We start from the raw sequence: 13,708 nt of genomic DNA on the forward strand, positions 1-13,708 counted from the left end.
AGCTGCCCGGGACTGTGTCCTATGTGGTTTCACTTTCTAATTAGATCTTTGTCATAGTTGTGGTTTGGCATTCGCAAGTGCTGATATAACGTGCTGGAATGTTCTCCTGTGGTAGTAAGTGTGATACAGCATTATTAGGCACTTCATATTTATGAAAATGTTTCGTTTTTCAATTGAAGTTTACTTCTGACAAAAGTGGTGATTAGGTTTTTCACTTGCCTTCTCGGCATGGTCCTTCATCATGTTGTACTTAATCTGAAATGTTTCATTCCAGGATTAGTCTTGCCTGATCTGTGGTGGCGCAGTAGATAAAGCGTCAACCTGAAACACTGAGGATAGCAGTTCAAAACCCTGGGCTTGCCTGGTCAAGGCACATATGGGAGTTGATGCTTCCTGATCCTTCCCCTTTCTCTTTTTTTCTCTCTCCCCTTTCTAAAATGAAGAAATAAAGTCTTTCAACAAAAATTAGTCTTTCTCTCCATATTTTACAGCTTTCTAATAGTCTCAATTAGAAGTGAAGAGTTTTTTTTTCTGTGAGGTAAATTACAGCCTACATGTTTTATGTAAGAGTAGCTGAACTATATTAAACCTGAAAAAATTTCTCATGTCATTTAAATGATTCTTTACTAAAATTATATTTTAGGGCTATTTTTGAATGATTTGAATACATTTTCTATGTAATTTTCCTGCTGTATATCACATACCCTGATGTAAAATATTTTCTGTGGGTATACGCACAGTCAGAACTTATAGTTATATGAAAGGATTCATTTTTTTTTTTAAGATTTTGTTTATTGAATTTTCAGAGAGAGGAGGCAGGGGGGAGCAAGAAGTATCAACTCATAGTTGCTTCACTTTAGTTGTTCATTGGTTGCTTGTCATATGTGCCTTGACCAGGCAAGCCCAGGGATTCCAACCAGTGACCTCAGCGTTCCAGGTCTCTGCTGTATCCACTGCGCCACCACAGGCCAGGCTAAAAGTATTCTTTATCAATAATACTTGTATGTAGTATTCAGAATTCTGGGGATCAAATTTCTGTTTATGTTTTGCATATTATTTTTTTTATTAATTCAGTATTGTTTTGTATTTTCAGCTGTACAGGATATTGGTTAGATTATTATATACTTTACAAAGTCTTTTTTTTTAGGCAAGATAGAGAGAGGGACAGAGAGAGACACAGGTAGGGACAGACAGACAGGAATCGAGAGAGATGAGAAACATCAATTCTTCGTTGCAGCTTCTTAATTGTTCATTGATTGATTTCTCATATATGCCTTGACTGGGGGACTCCAGCTGAGCCAGGGACCTCTTGCTCAAGCCAGTGACCCCACGCTCAAGCTGGTGAGCCTGTGCTCAACCCGAATAAGCCCATACTAAAGCCAGCGATCTCTGGGTCTTCTGCATCCCAGGCCAACGCTTTATCTACTGAACCACTATCTGGTTAGGCAACAAAGTCTTAAACTGTCCCCCTGATAGTTCCAGTACCTAACTGGTACCATACGCAGTTCATACAAGATTATTTACTCTATTTCTTAGGCTGTACTTGACATCCCATGACTATAGTACATGCCAGTGTGTATTTCTCCGTGGCTTCACCTTTACCGGCCAGTCCTTCAGCCCCTCCCTCTGGCCACCATTAGTCTGTTCTCTGTGCCTGTGAGTGTGTTTCTGGTTTGTTGGTTGGTTTGATATTATTCTGTAGATGTCACATGTAAGTGAGATTATGTGGTGTATGTCTTTCTCTGATCGACTTACTTAGCAGAACATAGCCTTGGTGCATCCTTGTCCCAAATGATAAAATTTTGTTCTTTTTCATGGCCATTTACTATTCATATTCTTTTTTTTTTTTTTTTCTTTTTTAAGTGAGAGGAAGTAAGATAGAGACAGACTCCCACATGAGCCCTAACTGGGATCAACCCGGCAACCTTCTTGGGGCCTATACTCCAACCTGTCGACCTATCAACTTATTGAGCTACTGGCTGTGGGAGGGGAAGAGGGGAAAAGGGGGAGAGGGAGGGGAGAGATGTGGGCTGACCTGGGATCGAACCTGGGATTTCCATACACCCGCTCGTTGCTCTGTCTACTGAGCCAGCCGGCCACAGCCTCTATTCATATTCTTGATTTTTTTTCTCCCTCTTTTTAAAGGAGACCCTGTAAAATTTTTTACAGTACCGGTTTGTGATAATGATTCCTTTAGCTTCTTTTGGTATGGGAAACTGTTCATCTGTTTTCCGATTCTACATGATAACTTTGCGGGGTGGAGTAATCTTTGTTGTAGGTCCTTGCTTTTCATCACTTTGAATACATTGTGCCAATCCCTTCTGTCCTGGAAAGTTTCTGTTGAGAAATCAGCTGACAGTTTTATGGGAGCTTTTTGTAGGCAACTAACTGCTTTTCTCTGTCTCTTTCTGTCTTTCTCTTTTTTTTTTTTTTTTTTTTACTTGATTTTAGAGAGAGGTGAGAGAGAGAGAAAGGCAGGCAGGAACAGGAAGCATCAACTCATAGTAGTTGAGTTTTGTATGCGCCTTGACCAGGCAAGCCCGGGGATTTCTAACCTGTAACCTCAGCGTTCCAGGTTGACGCTTTATTTATTGCGCCACCACTGGTCAGGCTCTTTTTTTAAAATTGATTTATTCCAGAGAAACAGAGGAAAGGGTAAAGAGAGAGAGGGAGAAAGGGGAAAAATGTATTTGTTGTTCTACTTAGTTGTGCATTCAGTGGTCGCTTCTCAGATGGGCATTTACTGGGGATCCATCCTGCGACCTTGGTGTTTCCGGACAGTGTTCTAACCATGAGCTGGCCGCCCAGGGCTGAGCTACCTTTCTCTTGCTGCATTTTGGATTCTCTTTGTCTTTAACTTTTGCCACTTTAATTATTATGTATGTTGACAAGGTCCTTTTTTGGTTCATCTGGTTTGGGAGTCTCTCAGCTTCCTGGGCTTTTTTGTGTAATTCCTTCACCAGGTTAGGGAAGTTTTTCACTGCTATTATTATTTCCTCCCTTTTAAAGATTTTATCTATTGATTTCACAGAGAAAGGAGGGGGGTTAGACCAAGAAGTATCAACCCATAGCTGTTTCACCCCAGTTGTTCATTGATTGGTTGTCATATGTGCCTTGACCGGACAAGCCTGGGGTTTCGAAATGGTGACCTCAGCATTCCAGGTCCACATTCTGTGCACTGTGCCACAAAAGGCCAGGCTCATTACTATTTTTTTTTTACAAAGGTGTTTAGTTTTCTGGTTTCTCTTCGTTTTGGTGCCTCCTAGATGTTAATATTCTTTCACTTGAAGTGTGCCAGAGGCACCTTATTCTACTCCCGTGTTTTTGGATTCTTTTTCCTTTTTGCTGACCCGATTGGGTGTTTTTTGCTTCCTTATATTCCACATCGCTGGTTTGGTTCTTGGCTTCATCTCCTCTACTGTATCTGCTTATTATACTTCATTTTGATTAGTGTATTCTTCATTTCTGACTTTTTTTTATGGTGCTAAGGTTCATGCTAAGTGTATAAACATCCTCATAACTAGTTTTTTCCTTTATTCTTTTTTTAGCGAGAGATAGACAGGAAGGGAGAGAGATGAGAAGCATTAACTCAAAGTTGTGGCTCCTTAGTTGCTCGTTGATTGCTTTCTCATATGTGCCTTGACCAGGGGTCTCCAGCTGAGCCAGCAATCCCTTGCTTAAGCCAGCGACCTTGGGTTTCAGTCCCGTGACCTTTGGGCTAAAGCCAGCAATCCTGGGGTCATGTGTATGATCCCATGCCCAAGCTGCTGAGCCTGCGTGCAGGCCAGTGACCTCGGGGTTTCGAACCTGAGTTTTGAGTGTTCCAGGTTGACACTGTCCCAACCTGCGCCACCACCTGGTCAGGCTCATACATGTGTTTTAAACTGTGCATTTAGTAGATTATCTCCATTTTATTGAGGTCCTTTTTTGAAGTCTTGTTCTTTTCTTTTATTTGGGACAAGTGTTTTTGTCATTTTGGCAGCCTCCCTGTGTTAGGCAGCCTTCTATGTGTTAGGCAGAGCTGCTATGTCTCCAAGCTTACAGAGTGTCCTAATGTAGTAGGTGTTCTGTCGGGTCCATTGGCAGTCTCCCCAGTCACCCAGGATGGGCACTCATAGTGTGCCCCTTGTGTGGTCTGTGCATACCCTCCTCTTATAGTTGGTCCTTGCTCTCTCTTGGCATGTGAGTGGAGACGATGAATCTCCTGGACATTGAGCTGAAAGGACTGACTGTCTATGACACTGAGCCCTGTGGCAGTCACCAGCAAAAGCACCCACCCCGCAGAGCAGGGATGAGGACAGCAGCGCTCTGTTGCCCGCTGAGTCAGCCCCTTGAGTGTGTGGCTTGTGGAGGTGGTTGTTGGTGGTGCTTTGCTATGGTTTGATGCTGTCCCCTGGGTGTGCTGGCTCTGAGGCTCCCGGGAGATGCAGGCCAAGATCAGTTGCCACCTGTGTTTTACTGGGGCCTCCTGGCATAAGCTATAATGTGAACTGCAGGTCGCTCCCCACTGATAAGCTTAGAGGGCTGTCTTTTCCATGACAACTTATTTTTTTATGCTCTTACAATAGTTGCTGTGTGCTACTCATGATATTTTGATTGTAATATGTCCTGTTGACATTTTTACATTCATCCTTCTTAAAAATTCAGTAATGTGCTTGAATATGGGTGTCTCTTTCTTTGTCCAGGTGATGGAATCTTCTTTTTTGTAAATTTTATTTATTTATTTTTAGAGAGAGAAGGTGAGGGGAAGAGGAGCAAGCATCAACTTGTTTCCTCCCTCATGTGCCTGCACTGGGCAATCTCAGGGCCTTGAACCAGTGACCTCAGCATTCCAAGTTGACATTCCATCCAGTGCGCCACCACAGGTCAGGCTAGAGTCTTAAACTATTAATTTTTCTTTCTTCCTTTTTTCTTTTTTAAGTGAGAAGAAAGGAGATAGTGAGACATACTCCCCCATGTGCCCTGACAGGGATCCACCTGGCAACCCACCCCTGTCTGTGACCAATGCTCAAATCACCGGAACTATTTTAGTGCCTGAGGCCAGCGCTCGTACCAGCTGAGCTATCCTTAGCACCCGGCACTGATGCTCAAACCAGTTAAGCCACTGGCTGCGGGAGGAGCAGAGGGAGAGAAGGGGAAGAGAAAGGAGAAGAGAAGCAGGTGATTGCTTCTCTTATGTACCCTCTCCAGGAATTAAACCCTGGACATTCACATGCTGGGCTAATATTCTATCCACTGAGCCAACTGGCTAGGGTCTTAATTTTTAATATAAGCTATTTACTTCTTTTCACGGTCCTATTGTGGTGGAGTCTACTAACTGGGCAAAGTGGTTGGTTTAATTGTGAACCATGAGTCCTTTCGGCTATCTGTACTTTTCCACATTTTTCTTGGCTTCCTTGTATTGAAATTTTTAATGAGCTATGTACAAGCTTATTCTTTCTCAGCTTAATAACATCTTTCTTTGATGATGCTACTGTATTTTTAAATTTGGATATTGTGATTTTTCAGCTTTTCGATATTGTTTCGTTTATTTTAGTTTCTTTGTTTATGCACTTTCATTATGGTAATGTACTGTTTTTCGGATATTATATAGTTGTCACTTTGGTCTACTTTTTCATTTTAAGATGATTATTTTGAAACCTTTTTTAGCCTGACCAGGTAGTGGCGCAGTGGATAGAACATCGACCTAGGATGCTCAGGTCCCAGGTTCGAAACCCTGAGGTCGCTGGGTGGAGTGTGGGCTCACCAGCATGAGCACGGGGTTGAGCGTGGGATCAGAGACATGACCCCATCATTGCTGGCTGATAGCCCAAGGCTGTTGGTTTGAGCAGGGCCACTGGCTTGGCCGAAGCTCCCCGGTCAAGGCACGTATGAGAGAGCAGTTGATGAACAACTAAAATGACGCAAGTGTGAGTTGATGCTTCTCATCTCTCTCCCTTCCTGTCTGTCTGTCCCTGTCAGTTTGTCTCTCATTAAAAAAAGGGAAGAAATCTTTTTCAGGTAATTAATGTATTTCCATTAATGTAATGCCAATTTCTGGAGATTTATTTTTTTTACTGATTGGACCATGTTTTTCTGTTTCTCTCTATGTCTTCTTATAAGTTGTTGAGGTTCAGAATTCTAAACAACCAGGTTTTATGAACTTGCTTTCTACAGGCGAAAACAAGTAACAGTCACCTATGGTAGAAATTCTAATCTCTGTCAAAACTTTTGGGGATGGGTGTAGCTGGGTACACCCATACTCAGTTTGTTAGCACATTGTCCCGATACACCAAGGATTTACGTTTGTTTCCTGGTTAGGACACATACAAGAATCAACTAAGGGATATATAAGTGGAACAACTAAACATTTCTCACTCTCTCTTTCTCTCTCTCTCTCTCTCTCTTGCACTCTCGCACTCTCTTGCACTCTCTAAAATCAATAAATAAAAACTAAAAGAATACTATTGGGGATGTGTGTTTTTTAACCTTTTGCGTTTGTAAGCTCCAAGTTTAAAATCTTTTCTGTTTTTTCTGAGAGCCTATAGTATCTTTCTATCCACAATATTTGTGTTTACTACTGCAGTCTCTGTGGTGTTGGAACAATTACTCACCTTGTGATCTCTGTAGCCAATACAGTGCACCACCGTGTACTGCTGTTTGAGCGCTCTGTGTCAGGCAAAACAGCGAGATCATTGAACCCACATTCCCTCATCTCGTCATCTATCTCTTCTGAGAAGAATCTGGGAGTCTTAGCGTTTCTTATAATAATATTGCCACTGTGTGCCAGGTTGTTTGAGCAGGAATTGTGGGCAAAGGTCAACACTTTTTGTTTCTCTTTGATACGACTTTCCTCAGTGTTACCTTTCTTGGTCTTGCTTTGAACTCTTAACTTGCTTTTGGAGTACTCAGAAATGTAATTTGGATAGTGCCCTCTGGTAAGATCATTCTCCTGAGTGCCGTACTGTGAAAATTATATTGTCTCTTTCAGCTCTGTCACTTAAAGACAACCAGACCTTGTTCCGAAAGCCAGAAATAGAAGATTTATCCTCTAAAATAATGCTGGTAAGCTATGGAAGGTGTGGCTTTGATAATGTACACTTAATGAAAGCCTTCCTGTTTTGGGAAGAGTGACGAGAAGAAAGAACATTAATATGCACAGAGCCAACCTGGTGAAATTATTCATGATAAAATCTTTGTTACTGGCCCTGGCCAGCTGGCTTAGTGGTAGAGTGTCGGCCTGGGATGTGGAAGTCCTGGGTTTGATTCCTGACTAGGGCACACAGGAATGGCATCCATCTGCTTCTCCACCCCTCCCCCTCGCCTTTCTCTCTATCATTCTTTTCCCCTCCTGCAGACTAGGCTCCATTGGAGCAAAGTTGGCCCGGGCACTGAGGATGGCTTCATGGCCTCCACCTCAGGCGCTAGAATGGCTCCAGTTGCAATGGAGCAATGTCCCAAATGGGCAGAGCATCACCCCTTAGTGGGCTTGCTGGGTGGGTCCCAGTCGGGTGCATGCGGGAGCCTGTCTCTCTGCCTCCGTTTCTCATTTCAGAAAAATACAAAAAAAAAAAAGAAAAAAATCTTTGTTACTTTAAAGAGGTCAAAGACATTACACATTTGAGAAAACTCTAAGTCATTTTTTTCTTTTTTCTTTTTAATTCATTGAGAGGAGGGGAGGCAGAGAAACAGACTGCCTCATGCGCCTTGACCAGGATCCATCCGGCATGCCCACTAGGAGGCAATGCTCCGTCCATCTGGGATCACTGCTCTGTTGCAACCAGAGCCATTTTTTAGCACCTGAGGGAGAGGCCATGGAGCCATCCTCAGCACCCGGGTCTGACTCCCTCCAATGGAGCCATGGCTGCAGTAGGGGAAGAGAGAGACAGAGAGGAAGGAGAGGAGGAGGGGTGGAGAAGCAGATGGGCACTTCTGTGTGTGCTGATTGGGAATCAAACCCAGGACATCCACACACTGGGCTGACACTCAACCGGTCAGGGCCTTTAAGCCAGTTTCACTTGTAGATCAATGTGTTTATAAATGTGAAGACTGGCCTGACCAGGCAGTGGCACAGTGGATAGAGCGTCAGACTGGGATGCAGAAGACTCTGGTTCGAGACCCCAAGATCGCCAGCTTGAGGGTGGGCTCATCTGGTTTGAGCAAAAATTCACCAGCTTGGACCCAAGGTCGCTGGCTCAAGCAAGGGGTTACTTGGTCTCCTGAAGGCCTATGGTCAAGGCACATATGAGAAAGCAATCAATGAACAACTAAGGTGTCGCAATGCGCAATGAAAAACTAATGATTGATGCTTCTCATCTCTCCGTTCCTGTCTGTCTGTCCCTGTCTATCCCTCACTCTGACTCTCTCTCTGTCTCTGTAAAAAAAAAAAAAAAAAAAAAAAGAAAGTTCACCAGCTTGGACCCAAGGTTGCTGGCTCAAGCAAGGGGTTACTCAGTCTGCTGAAGGCCTACAGTCAAGGCACATGTGAGAAAGCAATCAATGAACAACTAAGGTGTCTCAACAAAAAACTGATGATTGATGCTTCTCATCTCTCTCCATTCCTGTTTGTCCCTATCTATTTCTTTCTCTGACTCTCTCTCTGTCTCTGTAAAAAAAAAAAAATGTGAAGACTGAAACAATTTTTATTTTAGAAAGAGAGAGTGAGAAACAGACAGGAAGGAAAGAGATGAGAAGCATCAACTCATAGTTGTAGTCCCTAGTTGTTCATTGATTGCTTCTCATACATGCCTTGACCAGAGGGCTCCAGCTGAGCCAGCGACCTTTGGGCTCAAGCCAGCAACCATGGCAACATGTCTATGATCCCACATTTAAGCTGGTAAGCCTGCGCTCAAGCCAGCGACCTCGGTGTTTTGAACCTGAGTCCTCTGCCTCCCAGACCAATGCTCTATCCACTGTTCCACCACCTGTCAGACTGAAAACAATTTTTTAATGTTATATATTCTTGGAAAAAGATCTAGAAAATTGAAGAAATCACATAATCCCTTGTATGAATAATCGTTGGAATTGTTAAAATGTAAGATGAAACTCTGTGTTACTGAGTTGGGTAGAGATTTGTCCTGACACTACAAGGTTGCTTTGTTGACCCTAGTCAGGGCATATACAAGAATCAACCAATGAATGCTTGAATAAGTAGAAAAACAAATTGATGTTTTTCTTTGTCTTTCTCTTTTTTTCCCTCTGTGTCTAAAATCATCAAATACAAGTTTTTTTTCTTTTTTCTTTTTTTGTGACAGAGATAGAGACAGAGAGAGGAACAGGGAGGGACAAACAGACAGGGAGGGAGAGAGATGAGAAGCATCAATTCTTTGTTGAGGCACCTTAGTTTCATTGATTACTTTCTCATATGTGCCCTGACTGGGGGGCTACAGCAGACAGAGTGACCCCTTGCTCGAGCCAGAGACCTTGGGTTCAAGCTGGTGACCTTGGGATTTTGATCCTGGGTCCTCCGCATCCCAGTCAGATGCTATATCTACTGTGCCATCACCTGGTCAGGCAAGTTTTTTATTTCTTTAAGAAAAAAGCCTGACTAGGCGGTGGCGCAGTGGATAGAGCATCAGACTGGGATGCAGAGGACCCAGGTTCGAGACCGTAAGGTCGCCAGCTTGAGCGCAGGCTCATCTGGTTTGAGCAAAGCTCACCAGCTTGGACCCAAGGTCGCTGGCTCAAGCAAGGGGTTACTTGGTCTGCTGTAGCCCCACGGTCAAGGCACATATGAGAAAGCAATCAATGAACAACTAAGGTGTCGCAACAAAAAAATGATGATTGATGCTTCTCGTCTCTCTCCATTCCTGTCTGTCTGTCCCTATCTATCCCTCTCTCTGACTCTCTCTCTGTCTCTGTAAAAAAAAAAAAAAAAAAAAAAAACTCCAAAAAAAAAGAAAAAAAAAAAGGAGTGTGGGAATTTTTCAATCAATTCTAAAATTTAGAGATTTTATATTGAACATAAAAAGTTTAACTTTGATCAGTTTGGCAATTCTGTTAACAGGGTGTCATTCTTTTTCCACTGAGAGATAATATTTTCTCTTATTCCACTGTCCATAATTTTTATAAACTTGGGTCCATTTTTTTATACCAACAGCATGGCTTAATAGGTATCACAGAATAGTTATTGGGAATAATGTACATGTATAATGAAATTTATCTGTCACTTAAGGTCTTTCTACCTTCAATCATTTGCAGAATACAGACAATGGAGACAGAAATTATCAGTGGAAAGAACACTGGAAAAACTTTAACCAAGAGTTAAATCCTAATGAAGATCAGCAAACTCAGCTTCCAGAGATCCGTTATAAAGATGGAAAAGTCTTTGACCAAGTGTTAAATCACAGGACACATCAGGATATTCATACTGTGGAAAAGACAAACAAACGAGGTAAATATGTTAAATCGTTTAAGCCATCTTTATATCATACTGAACAAGAGAACATTCATACTGGGAAGGAAGCTTACAAGTGTAATCCAGGTGGGAGAGCCGTCAGTCAAGTAGTCAATCTAAGTAAACTTAAGAAAATCCATACTAAACAAAAACCTTACAAATGCACAAAATCAGGCAAAATATATAATTGCTCTTCCGATCTTAGTCAACATCAGATGAGTCAGACTGAAGAGAAGCCTTACAAATGTAAAGCATGTGGCAGAGAGTTTAAGTGGCATTCCTGGCTTATTCTACACGAGAAAATTCACACTGGTGAGAGACCTTATAAGTGTAGAGAATGTGATAAAGCCTTTAATTGCTCCTCAAACCTTATTATACACCAGCTCACTCATAGTGGAGAGAAACCTTACAGATGTAAGGAGTGTGGCAAAGCCTTTTCTTTGCATTCATATCTTAAGAAACATCAAATAACTCATTCTCAAGAAAAGCCTTACAAATGTGGAGAATGTGACAAAACTTTTTATTACCGTTCGAGTCTTATGCAACATGAGAGAAGTCATAGTGAAGAAAAGCCTTACGTGTGTAAAGCATGTGGCAAAGCCTTCAAATGGCGTTCAGCTTTTACTGACCATGAGAATATTCATTCTGGGAAGAAGCCTTACAAATGTAGTGAGTGTGGCAAAGCCTTTAATAGCTCCTCAAGCCTTATTAAGCATCAGATCATTCACAGTGGAGAGAAACCTCACAGATGTGAAGAGTGTGGTAAAGCTTTCTCTTTGCATTCATACCTTACTCAGCATCAGATAACTCATTCTCGAGAGAAGCCTTACAGTTGTGGACAATGTGGTAAATCCTTTAAACACTCTTCAACAGTTACTCAGCATCAGAGAATTCACACGGGAGAGAAACCATGCAAATGTGGAGAATGTGGCAAAGCCTTTAATAGCACCTCAAACCTTACTCAGCATCAGATCACTCATAGTGGAGAGAAACCTTACAGATGTAAGGAGTGTGGAAAAACCTTTTCTTTGCATTCATATCTTTGTAAGCATCAAATAACTCATTCTAGAGAGAAGCCTTACAAATGTGGAGAATGTGACAAAACTTTTTATTACCGTTGTCATCTTACACAACATGAGAGAAGTCATAGTGAAGAAAAACCTTACGTGTGTAAAGCATGTGGCAAAGCCTTCAAATGGCGTTCATATCTTACTAAACATGAGAGAAGAATTCATACCGGGGAGAAACCTTACAAATGCAGAGAGTGTGGGAAATGTTTTTATGCGCAAACAGAACTGACTCAACATCACAGAGTTCACACTGGAGAGAAGCCTTATGAATGCGGAAAATGTGGCAAAACCTTTAAAACCTCTTCACATTGTACCGTACATGAGAGAATTCACAGTGGAGAGAGACCTTACAAATGTGAAGAATGTGGCAGAGCATTTACCCAGAGCTCAAAACTCACTAAACATCAAAGAATTCATACTGGAGAGAAGCCTTATAAATGTGGTGTATGTGCCAAAGCCTTTAGTTGTTCCTCAAACCTTACTGTACATCAGAAAATTCATACTAGAGAGACACCTTAGAAATGTAGAGAATGTGGCAAAGATTTTAACCTATGCTCAAAAGTTGCTGAACAGCCCGACCTGTGGTGCCGCAGTGCATGAGGCATCCACCTGGAATGCTGAGGTCACAGGTTCAAAATGCCAGGCTTGTTTGGTCAAGGCACATACAAAAAACAACTAAAACCAGCTGATGTTTGCCACTCCTTCCTCCTTTTTCTCTCTCTCTTGTCTAAAATAATAATAATAATAATAATATAGTGACCAGTGATGGCACAGTGGATAAAGTGTCGGCCTGGGACACTAAGGTCCCAGGTTCAAAACCCCAAGGTCGCCAGGGCGAGCTGAGGCTCACTAGGTTGGGTGTGGGGTTGCTGGCTTGAGCATGGGATCATCAGCCTGACGCCATGGTCTCTGGCTTGAGCAAGGGGTCACTGGCTCAGCCTGAGACCCTCGGTCAAGGCACATATGAGAGGCAATCAATGAACAACTAAAGTGCTGCTACTATGAGTTGATGCTTCTCATCTTCTTCTCTTCCTGTCTGTCTGTCTCTCTCACTAAAAAACAAAAACAAAAAACAAATACTTGCTGAATATTGAAGGATTCATGATAGAGAGATACAGTAACATGTAAATACTCTCACAAAACATTTATCCATTGTTCAGGCTTCATTGAGCATCAGAGATTTAAGCCCACTCGACACCAGAATTCATGCTCGACAGAAACAATACAAATGTAAAGATGTGAAAAGACTTTATTCAGCATTTACAGCTTATTTGACAAATGAGAATTTGTATCAGAGAGAAACCTCAAAACTGAAGAATGTGGGAAACTGTATGTGACAGTTACAGTAGAGATGACCTGAGGGTTTTGGAGAGTTTAGCTAAGCTGCTTCATGATATTGCCGCCGTGGCGTTTGTTTTCTGGAGCGAGCCGCCTGACCGGCCCCTGCCCTCTCCCACAGTGCGTGCCCTAGGCAAGAGCGCACAGACTCACAGCTAATGTCAGCTTCTCACGTTAGGCTTTGGCAGCCCCTGGGGGTCACTTTCTCCCTTGCACCTCACGGGGTTCACTATATGTGGCCCTTCGAGAAGCTCTCAACATAGCCCAGGGAAGCCTTGCTCTGTTTGGTTCATTTTGAACAATATAAACTTAGCTCGAGATTCCTGAAGGACTCAGCAAGTGGACACTAATAAATTCACATGTCCTGAGTCCTACTATTTTTAATTTTTTTTAGAAGATTTTATTTATTTTATACAGAGAGGACAGAGAGAGAAGGTGGGTGGAAGAAAAGAAAGCATCAACTCATAGTATTGCTTCTTGTATGTGCCTCGACTGGGCAAGCTTGAGGTTTCAAACCAGCAACCTCAGCGTTCCAGGCTGCAGATTTTTCCACTGTGCCAGCACGGGTCGTGCAATTTCTTTTCTTTTTTCCAGAAATTAAAAATTATGTCTGGCCCTGGCCGGTTGGCTCAGTGGTAGAGCGTCGGCCTAGCGTGCGGAGGACCCGGGTTCGATTCCCGGCCAGGGCACACAGGAGAAGCGCCTATTTGCTTCTCCACCCCTCCGCCGTGCTTTCCTCTCTGTCTCTCTCTTCCCCTCCCGCAGCCAAGGCTCCATTGGAGCAAAGATGGCCCGGGGGCTGGGGATGGCTCTGTGGCCTCTGCCTCAGGCGCTAGAGTGGCTCTGGTCGCAACATGGCGACGCCCAGGATGGGCAGAGCATCGCCCCCTGGTGGGCAGAGCATCGCCCCTGGTGGGCGTGCCGG

The 13,708-nt window shown here is 42.9% G+C and overlaps 1 pseudogene; it reads left to right on the forward strand.

The window, feature by feature from the left end:
• LOC136397131 (zinc finger protein 726-like) overlaps positions 1 to 12,045 on the forward strand; it is a 28,863-nt pseudogene extending 16,818 nt beyond the window's left edge.
• The last annotated feature ends 1,663 nt before the right edge of the window (positions 12,046 to 13,708 follow it).

The sequence above is a fragment of the Saccopteryx leptura genome, chromosome 3, assembly GCF_036850995.1.
Source record: "Saccopteryx leptura isolate mSacLep1 chromosome 3, mSacLep1_pri_phased_curated, whole genome shotgun sequence".
NCBI lineage: Eukaryota > Metazoa > Chordata > Mammalia > Chiroptera > Emballonuridae > Saccopteryx > Saccopteryx leptura.